The following is a 13486-nucleotide window of genomic DNA, read 5'->3' as shown; positions in this document are numbered from 1 at the left end:
ATGCAAATGGGTTTGATTCAAAAACGTTGTAAAGGTACCAAACATGACACAGCTTGTCTACATGGTATCTAGGAAATAATCTTCAACTCATAGGTGGCCAAATTAGATTACGAATGTGCAGCGATTTAATTGTTGAATCATAGGTAATGGGAGAGACAATAGAAGAGGAGTCCATCATATAAAGCTTAAGTTCTAAGAATTCTATATATCAAGACTCAGAGAGAAATGAGTGAGATAGAATGTTGTGAAATGCTAAGATGCATGTAGCCCTTTTTAAAGACCCGATTTCCACCATAAAACAGGCATTATCCATCAATGTTTTGGCCTAAATGAATTTCCATCTGAATGGAAATACAACAAGCTGCTACTTGACATGCAATTTGTGAAGAATTTTAAACATATATGGTAATACAGAGAGAGAAGGACACACTGCAAATCTAATAAGTTGGAATCACCTGGAACTTCGTATTAATCTCTTGAAGAAAACCAACATACAACAAGCTTCAGACAAGGCTTTAGGAAAACAGGAAAAGGTCCTGTAAGAGAGAAGTCTTTCCCAAAAATTCTGAACCTTTGTTAAGTGTTTCTTCCTTCCTTTTATAAGGAGAGGGAGAACTTGGAAATTAGTTACAAAAATATCTTAGGCCCAAGCTTCTAGTTGTCTTTTAAAATTGGCAACTAGGGCCAAACTCCATGTGGGTCATCTTATTCATGGCTAATAATATTTTTATTAGATTCCTCTCGTCGAGAGGTGTAGGATTGATCTAAAGATCATCCGATTCCGATAAGTATTTATGGAGATATGAATTTATTTTGATTATGGAATAATTATTGAGCCGACCTACAACTCATGTAGGCTCAGAAGCCCAATAGTCGCATCTATTCAAACATCAACAGTTGTGTATAAATATAGGAGGAATTTTCCTTATTTTCACTCACTCATCTCATCACATCTCTTTCTCTCTCTCTCCTGCGCAGAAAAGAGGCTCTTCTCTATTGCGCAGAAAAGAGACTCTCTCTCACACATGTGGAAGGAAGGACACAGTTTTAGGGCAGCAATTGCAGAAACAAAGTTTGACTCCCGTTGACCAGAAAACTCCCTCCTCATAACTGCGCTGTAGGTCCATCTGGATTTGTTCTGAGGGCCGCATTTTTTGGTGGTGGAAGCAAGCTGATCCGACAGTCGGTTTGCGAGATATTGTTTGCCCTAGTTTGAGACTGATCTAGGGTTTTCTGTTGCTGATGTAAATCAGATTTATTTACTATTTCTCTTTGCTGGGTTATTGAAGATAAAGGAAGATTTGATCAAAGGGTTTCCCCACATTGGGGTTTTTCCCTGGCTAGCCTCCACATCTTGTGTCTCTTATCTTGGCTTGTTTTTTGTCGATCGTTTAATGTTCTATCGGCAATTTACTTTATGTGCATGTGATTGCTAATCTATGGATAATAATAAGAAAGAAAAGTAAACTGCTATAAGCATAGAACATACCATAACTTAACATGGTATCAGAGCTGAGGTGAAGACAAAGCCCGAGCAAGAGCAAGAGCAATCACCGAAGAAAAGATTGGCAAGGCTATCCTAAAAGAACTATGGGGTCCTCATCACTCTTTCCTGACGAGGACAAGCTCCGTGAGAAAGCTAACTATCACAGATGGAAGATGTCTATCGATCTAACCCTAGAAGATTAAGGAGTGTTGGACCATGTGAGGGGCAATATTGTTGAGCCTCCATCAAATGCATCCGCTGCTGCCAGGAACAAATGGAAAACTGGAGAAGTCAAAGCAAAGAAGATCATCTGGGACTGAATATGAATCTAACGAGTTTCATGACTTCTATAAAGAGGCTGGCATCAAGAGGGAGACTACTACACCATATACTCCTAAACAAAATGGTGTGGCGGAAAGGAAGAACCATAATTTTGTGGAAGTTGTCTGTGCCATGCTCCATGATCAAAGACTTTCGAAGTTTCTATGGGCCGAAGCTGCAAACACCGCCATATATGTACAAAACCAATGCCCTCATCAAGCATTGGTTTCCAGGACTCCTGAAGAAATGTTCACTGGTAAGAAACCTGACGTATCTCATTTTAGAATTTTCGGAAGCCCTGTATATTTTCATGTGACGAAAGAGAAAAGGAATAAATTGGGTGCATCTAGAAAGAAAGGGGAATCTTCGTGGGCTATGGTGAAAATACTAAGGGCTATAGAATCTATGTAGCCGGTCAAAGAGAAGTCATGATTAGTCATGATGTCTCCTTTGACGAAGATATGGCCCTTAGCAAGGTGGACAATCTTTCGATTTTGAGGAGCTCTCAAGAAGCCGACACCAAGGAACCAAAAGAAAAGGATGATGAAACAATGCCTGATGTGGAAGAACCCATGGATCCTATTGATCCACTTGAGCCTTCCTCTTCTAGGAAGAGGCCCTCCTGGCTTAGGGGGCTACTCGATGATGCTGAAGGACACACTGCACCCTGAGGAACTTTCCATGAAAGTAAGAAACCCATCAGGTATCAGGGATACTTGACCATCATGAGCACGATCATACAAAATGAGCCTTCATCATTCTCAGATGCTGTCAAGCATCAAGTATGGAAGGATGCTATCACCGAAGAATATGAGTCTATTATGAAGAATGATGTCTAGGAAGTAGTTCCTAGACCCCAGGACAAAACAATTGTCACTTCTAAATGGCTTTACAAGATAAAGCATGCAACAAATGGAAGTATGGAAAAATATAAGGCTCATTTTGTCTCTTGTGGTTTCTCCCAAAAGGAAGGTATAGACTATGACGAGATATTTGCACCTATTGCTAGATATACCACCATTCGCTCGATCATAGCCCTTGCGGCTTCACAAGGATGGAACCTACATTAGATGGATGTCAAGACTGCATTCTTGCATGGTTCGAACAAAGAAGAGGTCTACGTGGAGTAACCCGAAGGATTTGAGATTTATGGTTGAAAATCTCATGTATGCAGGTTGAAGAAGGCCCTCTATGTGCTGAAGCAAGTACCCCGAGCATGGTATGAGAGGATCGATAGCTGCTTGATGAAGCTGGGATTCACTAGGAGTGAAGCCGATCCTAACCTTTACTTTAAGGTTGAAGATGACAAACCTTTCATACTGGTGCTATATGTTGACGACCTCTTCCTAACAGGTGCAGACCCTCTCATTCACAAATGTAAGAGGGAGTTGGCTTCTGAATTTGAAATGAAGGACCTAGGACTGATGCACTATTTCCTAGGACTTGAAGTCTAGTAGAAGCCAAGGGAAATTTTCCTATCTCAAGGAAAATATGTGGTGAAGATATTGGAAAGATTTGGCATGGTGGACTGCAAGCCCGTAACTACCCCGATGGAGCTTGACTTCAAGAAGTTAAGCGATAGTGCTGTTGGACTTGTTTTTATGACATGCCTCCGGGATTTGCTCCCAAACTGGGAGCTTCTGATAATGTCGCTCCCGCTCCCGTTTTCGCTCCCGCTCCCAAGTAACACTGAGCCAGATGATGTTGGCAACTCTAGCAGTAGCCAGTAGTACTGGTCATAGACTTTTGTTGTAGAGGCCATTTCTAGCCTCCTTGGTTATGTGTTTTTATTTTGATCTGTATATCATCATCGTGTATGTATTGGACAATGCACTGGGTACCATTTTGATATAATGGATATATTCATGAGCCTACTTTGATCATATGTTGTCTTCTATCTATATTCTAATGTTGTGTGTTTGGAAACATGAATGAAAATCTTTAAAATTATGTGTTTTTATACAAAATAAATATTTAATGTATTTTTTACAACGACCGAGTCATTGAAATTGAGCCGGCCAAGTCGATACCAAGTCGGAGTCGGAGTCAGGGTCGACCCTCGACCGAGTGGGAGTCGGAGTCAGAGTTTTAAAACATTGGTTGTGACAGAAGGCTTGGCCTCGAGGCACTAGGGCCTTTTGTTCCTACCTGAGGGCTATCATTCCTTTGTAGACTGCTCTCCGCCCTTGGTCCTTAAAGTTCTTCTTGTCCATGGGCCAACCCTCATATCGGAGCCCCTTTATCGGCGGATCGCAATCAGAGGTGTTACATAGGAGTCACGACATTCCATTTTGCCGATCGCCAATCTTCGATCACCCTCTGCACTTAGCCCTTGGTTCTTTGGCTCTTTATGTGATAGTGGGCCAACCCTCATATCAGAGCCCCTTTATAGGCAAATTGTAATCGAAGGTTTTACTTTGATGGAGTGATATCCCTCAATCTGTGATTGCCGATTTGCGACCCAATGTCATCCTCTGCCATGTGTTGCCTTGGGAGTGGTGACACGGGCTGCCCTGTTTTGGCCCCTCATGACCCATCGAAACACTGAATCTGCTTGTCATGTGTCCTCCGCACTGCCACGTCATGGTGACGTTGGACGCCACGTGGCCTTATCGGGACCAATAGTATTCCGCCACGTGGCCCTCTAGAGGAGAGAGAAAAGGCACACCCTCTTCTGGTTTAGCGACTGAATTCCTTTGTAAATGCTTCTAGGCATTCCCCCGACGGTTTACATTATTGACACTTTTTCCCCACAATTCTTTTATAGTGGCTAGTTAAATATCACTGATTGCTAATTTGCGACTTGCCTTGACTGATTGGATCGCCGATATGCTCCGAGTGTCATTGTTGTGCAATTGCTGACGTGCGATTTGCGATATCGGAGCTTTGCTACATGAAGTGCTGAATGCCATGCTGCCTGGTCCTCCGATATTTGATTTGCGATGTGTCGGGACCTCCGATTAGCCTCAATGCTGTCGGGGACTTCCGCTTCTGATCATCGATCGCCAATTGGACACGTGGCAGAAGGACGCAACCTCACACTTAAATTTTCCAAGCTTTCCATTTGTCTTTTGGTTTTGAGAGGTAGAACTTCAACTTGCTCTAACTTTTGATCCAGAAGTCCATTCTAGGACTTCCACATACCGTAGGAAAGCTTGTTTAGAGCACTATCCTTTGGAGAGGGTCTGATTTTGGCTTTGTGTGCTTCTATGCCTTGGAAGATGGATGTAAAGCTCTTTGCTCCTTTGCACTCTTTTCTATAGCTCGAACACTTTTTGCAGAAGGCGACAACAAAGTCAGAGTCCTATTTGGACCTATTGTAAAGAAAAATGAAAAAAATAAATTAATATGTAATTTTGGGACATAAACCTCTGTAGGTGCCAAGTCGGCGTACATGTCAAGTTGGCCCTGCCCCAATGGACATGTCTATTCACACCACTTTGAACTATATAAATAGAGGGAAGATGGAGCTCATTTGGACACACACACTTGATGGATTGTGGTTTGAAATATCATAGAGATGACAGAGAAGAAGTGGAGGGCCGAAGTCTAAAAGCAAGGATTTCTTCTTTAGCTAGGATTTGGGGAAGCCGTGCCTTGATACATTTCTTGTTGCTGTGCTCTTGCTGATGGATTTGCTGGAAAGAAGGAAGGCTTGAATTTTTGGTAAGATGTAACTAGGTTTGGTCTTCATATTGACATGTAATTAATATCTTTGAAAATGATGAAATGAAGAGAATAAAATTATTATTGTAATGCCTTGCTTCATGGGTTTCATGAGCAAGAGGTTTATTTTAGATGGCTCCCATTGAGAGCCTTAGGATTTGTCAAAGAGTCAATGTCATGTATAAAGAAGCTCTTCTTGAGCATATGTATCAAATGTATATAAGTCTACAAGCCCTCCAAACGATAAGCACTAGCTTTGTTCCTCATGTCGACTTCTAGTTGAAGTCAAGATCATGTTGACTTCTAGTTGAAGTAAAGATCATGTTGGCCTTACCTTATGGAGTCACAATGATTTGCATGGCTCTTGTCGGCTCATTTATGAAGACCAACGACTATATATAGGTTTGTAGACACTTCACATATCACACAGTACGGAGCTCAGATTCCTCTGAGATTTTTGGTGATAGCTATAGTCAACAATTTAGATATTTTCGGATGGAGAGGACAGTGATGAATTTAGACTCCTAACACAGTGACCCAACAGTTTGAATCTCCACAATGAAAGAAGTTCTGATATGTGTCTATAATTTTGGGTAGATAGTGACAGTGATGATGTATCTATACCACAACTAGATGATGTATAGAAGCCACAGTTTGGTGATGTGAAAGAGCTTCCATTAAGAGAAATATTACAGTGTTTTGCTAATGCTGCAGAAAGGATAGTTTGGTGTTAATACAATGATATAGTGCCATCTCAAGTGTGTCAACAATTCGGTGCTATCATATTATGCTTAGAAAGGAAATGATCTCAATGCGTAAGAAGAACAGAAACGAGGAAGGGGAAGATAGTCAAGAAGAGCTAGTGCCTTGGTCTTGGAAGTGGCCAATAGGTCAAGGGTTTTGGTCTTGGTATTCGTTAATTGGAATCTCTATAAGAAGAATTTGTGCGGGGTTTCCTCTCAAAGAGTGAGAGGATTTGGCGCTGGCTCATAACCTACATGCTTTGTCTCTTGTCTATTTATGTTCATGCATTGGTTACTGTTTGATGAAGAAGAACACTAATAATCTAACTTGAAGAAGATCCTAATCTAAACAAGTAAACAACATTCACAAGAAGTCATTAATAGAAGAGAAATCACTTAATGCTATTGCCCTAGATTTCTCAACAGACTTTGCATTTAGAGGTGGAAGTTTTCTGTGGTTATGGGTCTTGGATATCTCATTTGACCCGTTTCTATAAGAAGAGAATTTTATGGGTTTTCCCCTTGGAGGGGTTTTGCCCTGGCTTTGAGCCTATATCTTGTGTTCTTTTTGTTTCAGTGATCTTCATGTTCATGTTATGGTAATTTTTTGATGAAAGAATCAGAATAAAGATTAATAAAAAAGTAAATTAAATTCACAAGCAATTACCATGGAAAGGAAAATCGAAATTAAACTATAGGCCTCTTGATTTTCCAACATTTTGTACCTCTAGATTTGTTTGGGGTTTTCTCCTAACCCTACCCCCAGGTGTAGGTTTGGCCAACCAAGATGGAGAGTAGTATTTTGGCATTAAGGACATATGCCAAGGCATGGAGTGGAACATTAATATTATCCCACCTTTTGGCCACATGTTTGTGAATATGGTCATACAAGATGTCATCTTTCTACTAAACAATATCTCTGATTTTCCCTAACATGCTATCCATTTGCCCATACACCTTCCCAATCACCGACACATCTGTATTTGTAAAACGAATCATGTTATAAAAGTCCTTGGTGAACTACAAAACATACTTCACACTTGTCCAAAAATGACCATCAAGAACGATGTCCTCCACCCCTTGAAAATCTTCCCTATCAGATGCGGTCGCAAACTGTTCTTCAATAATTGCCATGATTCACTTGATACCATGCTAGTAAATGCCTCTCTTACCTTAAAGAGGCGCATGAAGGTGAGGTAATAGTTAGCAAATCTAGTCTTTGCAATCATCAATGGCTCCAACCTTGAGTGAATGCAAAAAAGGTTGTGGGCATAGTTTTGATTGGTAATAAATCTTATAATGTACTTGCCTCTTTTGTACAATGAACGAATCCATTTGTATTTAGGTTCCTTTATCTTAATAATGTCATGCATCAAAAGGTTCATTGCATGAACCAAACACCAAGACCAAAATATATTGGGGCATGTATACTCAATGATTTCTCCCACTGCTACAATTAGAAGCATTATCAGTAATGACTTGGATGACATTGTATGGCCCAATAATTTCAATTGTTTGAATTAATGGTTCTGCAATGTTGATGTCGGTCTTTAACTTATTTGAGTAGTGATGAGATGAAAGGAAGATTGCACCAGTAGCAAACACACCAAGAACACTAATCAATGGCTTGCCTTTTACATTTGTCCAACCATCAAATACAATGGATACCCCATATTCATTCAAAGCACTTGTGAATTCATTAAGAGATTGCTCTTGTGTTATACTAGGGCTTGCTGTTATGTTAGGGTTTGTGCTATGTATGAAACTTAGAGAAGAACATCACATTGTAGATGATGGTAGCTATAGCCTATTATGTCCCTTGTTGTAGGTTGGGATTTTACCCTAGATTGGAGAGTGGAGCTAACTCACATGATTTTGGATCCTTGTCCTTATGGGATGCGAGTCTAAGGCAAGATCATGGAGAGACTAGTTTGATGAGTCTTGAGCTTGGTGTGATACTTTGTTTGGAAGAAGCTTTAGTTATTACTTCCTTGATATCCGATCGAGGTCTTGGTTCCTGTGTTGATGCAAGTTTTAAAAACTTGGGATTTGAGGACTCAAATCTTAGGATGGACATCTGGATTTGGAGGTTATTGCTAGAGTTGTCTTTCCATGTACTTGTGTGATGCAACATGGCTAGGGTTTGTAAAGTCTAAGGAAGACAATAGTGCTAGTATTGTGATGCAAGCATGTTGTATGTGCTGAGGAGGACTTGCTGGTGTTGATGCTAGCATGTTGAGGATCTTTGGTGGAGTGACCAGCTTTGTTTAGGAGTAATTCCTAGCTCTGAGGATTTGGTGTTTAGGCTTTTCTTATAGCTTCCCTATCTAGGGCTTGGAAAGCTTGAGTTGTACCATGTGATAAAGAAATGGTGTATATATATATATATACACCATTTCTTTAATGAAGTTTCCAGCTATTCAAATATTGTGTACTCGTAGATTTGATTTTCAGCATATGTTATCTTCTTGATTGAGTAGGTTTCAGCCTTAGTTGCAAGAAATGCTTGGAATGGCCATGTACTATTCCTGGAAATGCAGGTTTCGGCCTTTGTTGCAAGAAACACTTGGAATGGAAAGGTACTCTTCCTGGTAATGCCTTGAAATGCAAAAGCTGGTGTGAAAACTCTTGGAAATGCTGTTGGCCGTATTGGATGGAATTTCCCGATTTGGAAACACTGTATGGTGGAAATGTCATACAATACAGCTGATGGTTTTCAAGCCATTTCAGCAAAAACAGGTCGTGTTTCCCTTATTTTTCTATGCATTTATCAATTTATAAAATGATTCATTCTTCTACACATCAAGCAGAAAACAAGACTATCCTTTATTTTAACCTTCCATCAATATTACTGTAGACATATTGAATATCAGGCACATTATTTCAATTGCACCAGAGTTTTGGTAAGTTAAATGGATTTCAATCTTTGGTAGTGTCAAAAGGCTGTCTTCTTTGTATGTGTCACTGAATGCGGATGTTAATATCTCTTAGGTATCTGTTTGCTTTTCGATACAAAATCAGAGGACTCCCATCATCCTGACCACACAAACATAACAAAGTTTATGGAACACCATTCTTTCACTAAGGTACTTGATATCACAAAGGGGGATCCCAATAGATTTTGACATTGGAGGTCTTTACCGTCCACAAAAGGAAATAACATTGAAGGTTCTTTGTTATCTACAAAAGGAAGTAATGTACACAAGCTCTTTGAATAAAATGGTTGATTTCTTGAAGGCTTCTTTATAACTTTTGGATTTGATGTCTTGAGTGTATCAATTGGGATGGTTGTCATCTCAGTAGAGAAATGGAGGTATTTGGAAGGCCTTCTTTGGACTAGAAGGCAAATGCAAAGAAGTGGACTTATCTCATAAACGAAAAGAAATTGTGGAAGTGGATTTCTTGCAAGATATATATATATATATATTGATATATTGCAGCCTTTATATACTGTGTTCCCCTGATGTGCCCATTTTGGGGGGTATTGTTTCCAGGTGTTGCTGTTTCAGAAACTCGTAGATGTTTGCACATTTTGTGCAACTTTGGTTTCAATCCTTATTGTTAATGCAGATTTGACATAACATATAGCTGAATTGGTTGAGTGATTTAAAAATTAACACATCTCTTTAAGCTAAATGAGCAGATTTAGTGCTGTTATAATATGCTGTAACAAGACATTTCGGAACTCTTATATGCCTTGAAAAGTGTGCCCTAAGGACTGCAGCATTGTGGTATTGAAGTACACTTTTCTCTTGGGCTAAGAATTCAATTTTGTGGAAAATTTTCCTTTGTTTGGATTCAATTTGTATGAAAACCTTAGTGTGCCATAAAAAACAAAAAAAAGTCAAGGTTTGCATTTGAGAGTTCATTAAGCTAGGCTATGACATTTTTCCCTTAAGAGTTTATTAACTCTATTATGGTTGTACTAGTTGAGAGAAGACACACATAGAGATTGATGGAGATTTTCTAATATTTTAAATACTTTGCACACTGTTCATATTGATGAGGTGTACACTTTGTGTTTTTGTGAATTAGATTTTTTTCAATACTTTATTTTCCCAAATCATAATGAATCTGAATCCTAGTTTGAATTTGTATATGGTAATTACGGTTTACACCATCTTTTGAGGCTAGCTAAGCGTATGCACTTTCAATAAAGTGTGTCATTGAATAAAACATTGTTTATGGTACTTGATTCCTAATTTACATGGAACAATCATTTTCATGTCATTTAAATTTGCCTTTATAGAAAATTCCTTATGAACTACTAAGCTTGAAATAGAGTCTGGGCACTGATAAATTTTGGTTGTCAATTGTTTGACAGATTGGACACTAAGCTAGAATGTGGCTACGATTTACTATTTATGATTTTTGAAATGTGCTAGTGAAAATGTTAAATAGGGATAATTTCCTATGTAACTTGATTTTCCTTATTTTAGGTGTTGCAGCATCATGGGTTTGTACCTGTTGAAAATGTAACTATGTTCGGTCTTCATAATTGTCATTGTACTGATGTCATTATGTATATCTTATGTATCTATCAAAAGAAGAAAGAAGATAATTATTTTTCAAGCATGGGTTTCATGCTCCATTTAAGTGGTCATCTAGGTCAAGCATGCATTTCATGCTCCTAGGGTTTGTCAAGTCAATAAGAGATGTGTCATGATTCAAGAGAGTCTTTGTCCTATATATAAGACCCTATTGGGAAATTTATAACAAGAAAGAAGAATTATTTTGAGTCAAAATTGTCAATATTGATCTCCAAGACCAAGTCGGCTTAGAAGAGGCTATTCGACCCCTTGAAAAGGGTGTAAATACAAGTGATTTCGACCTTATCAGTAACTTTAATCCAATGTTTTAAAACTCTGACTCGGGTTCGGAACCAGCCGAGGGTCAGCTTTGACTCCGACTCCGACTCGGTATCGACTCGGCCGGTTTGATTTCAATGACTTGGTCGTTGTAAACAATACATTAAATATTTATTTTTTTATGAAAAAACATAATTTTAAAGATTTTCATTCATGTTTAAAAACACAAAGCATTATAATATAGAGAGAAGACAACATATGATCAGAGTAGGCTCATGAATATATCCATTATATCAGAATGGCACCTAGTGCACTGTCCAATACATACATAATATAGACTCATAGAGATCAAAACAAAAACACATAACCAAGGAGGCTCTAAATGGCCTCTACATCAAAAGTAAACTGTAAAACATCACTAGTCACCAGTACTACTGGCTACTACTAGAGAAGCCACAGTTTAAAGAGCACTCCCCTAGGAAAACCAACTCATATGAAATAACAACGTTACATGAGTGCAACTGGCTGCAGAGATGAATACAGTAAGGGTCAAGACATGTTAAAGAACCTGTGCAACAGTGCAGTAATTTCCCATTATCAAAGAGGCCGCCAAGACTCGGCTGTGCAAGGTATAGGTACAACTAATGGGCTGATAGAAGAAACAAAACAGTGTGCACTGCCTTAATTCATGTATGCCTGCTGAAATCTACAATCCCTTCAACCATTTTTGGTTGTTGAATGACATCAAAATATTTTCTTTTTCCCCAATTCTCTTCTTGTTGTATCCTTCAAATAGCAAAACTAGCAAGCTAAAGGGATACTTTCACCTGCTTCCATGTCATTAGTAACTAGTTCCTACTAGAAGCTTTGGGCGTCATTGGCCAGTTTGGTCGGTCTAACTTGGAATCGGACAAGCCATTCGGTTTGTTACCGAATCGGCCGAATTGGTGACCAACTTAGCCAGTTCGATAACAAACCGGCCACCAGACCGGTTTTTTTGTCAAGCTGGATTGGCTAGGGGTATGGCTCAGTTAGCTCGGTCGAATCCGAGTCGGCTTGGCCATTTTTTATAATAGTGCCCTAATCAGAAGAAGTTCGATTTGTAATAGAAGAGTGCGAAATTCAAGGAAGAAGCCAAGAAAGTCAAAGGAGAGAGAAGCTGAAGCAAGGAGGAAGGAAAATCGAAGTTTTGACCTAATTTTTGTACTATTTTGTATGACATGTGCGGAATTCTGAGGTGCTGCAAGGGGCTAAAGTTGCAGACCTATTGCAGGTCTGATATTTAGATGTTGGGGGCCAAAATTTTGAGTTTGCTATAGTTCTGGAAGGGTTTTGTTAAATTATCTTAGGGCGACATTATACTTTAATTTAATAATTGCATTTCACCATTAATACATTAAGTTCACCCCATATCATCATTACATTATTGAAATCTACACCATTATACATCAGCATATGCAATTATACAAAAGAAACAACATCATCATCACCATCAATGCAGCGGAACATAAAAGGAAATGTAGAAGAAAGCATGCACATAGAGACACTAGGATTGTTCTGAGACCAGGGCAAAACCCAATATGGGGAAAACCCTTGTAAATCTTCTTCTTCTTAGATCGTCATCAAATGATGCAGCGAAAGAGAGTACAATGATCCATAACTTTATATATGCAACAAACAATAATGATATCCATGAGACATATCTAATCATGCTAGAAATCAAAACCCTTATACCGATGGCTGTAATATGTTGTCACAAATTGACGTCAACTGCTATATACTGTTGGCATTGTGCCGAACACCGCTGTCACTGAGTGGAATCTTCAGAGTACTGAAATCTCATCTTTGAGTCTCGGATGCAGGGAGGAGGAACTATGCGAGTGACTATAGCAGCCCTGGATGCTCTCTGAGAACTTTGTGTCGATGACTGTTGTAGTCCAGACGCACCCATACCATTTTGTGCGTGCTTATGGAGACCAACACATTAGATCTACACAAAAACCCTTGGTCACTCCCTTGAAGTTACTGTGCATGCGTCCGAGACAGCTAGTCGCTCTTAGGACTACTTTGTGCGAGCGACTGGGAATCGATACTTCCAGATCTGCCTCTGAAGCCCTAGTCGCTCCCATAATAGTTTGTGCCAGGGTCCAAGGGTCTTTGGTCGCTCTCATAGGTTTGTGTGCCAGCGTCTAGGGACCAAAATGCCCTGTTCTGTGCTAGTGTCCAAGATCCAGAAAACCTTAACTCAGAGTGAACCTTTCGCCTGTGATTTCGGACCTTTGCGCTAACTCCTTCCGTCAAACCTATGCGAACCAAGACAAAAGAGAAGAGAAGATGCGTTCAAATGATCTTGAGGTCTCTTCTATTTATAGGCTTTCCTAAGGGGTCACTTGGGGTTAAGATTGACCCAAGCAGTTACTCATGTGGTTAGGGCCGACCCATTCCATAATACATGTATGAAT

The 13486-nt window shown here is 39.5% G+C and overlaps 1 protein-coding gene across 1 annotated transcript in view; it reads left to right on the top strand.

Moving 5' to 3' along the window:
* APP1 (aminopeptidase P1) overlaps window positions 1-13486 on the top strand; it is a 256238-nt gene that overhangs the window by 120542 nt on the left and 122210 nt on the right. The window lies entirely within an intron of this gene.

The sequence above is a fragment of the Pinus tabuliformis genome, chromosome Q, assembly GCF_031772625.1.
Source record: "Pinus tabuliformis cultivar Carrire ecotype Pingquan chromosome Q, CPIR1, whole genome shotgun sequence".
Classification (NCBI taxonomy): Eukaryota; Viridiplantae; Streptophyta; class Pinopsida; order Pinales; family Pinaceae; genus Pinus; species Pinus tabuliformis.
The sequence above is the reverse complement of the archived record's forward strand: the minus strand, read 5'-3'. Positions and strand labels throughout refer to the sequence as shown.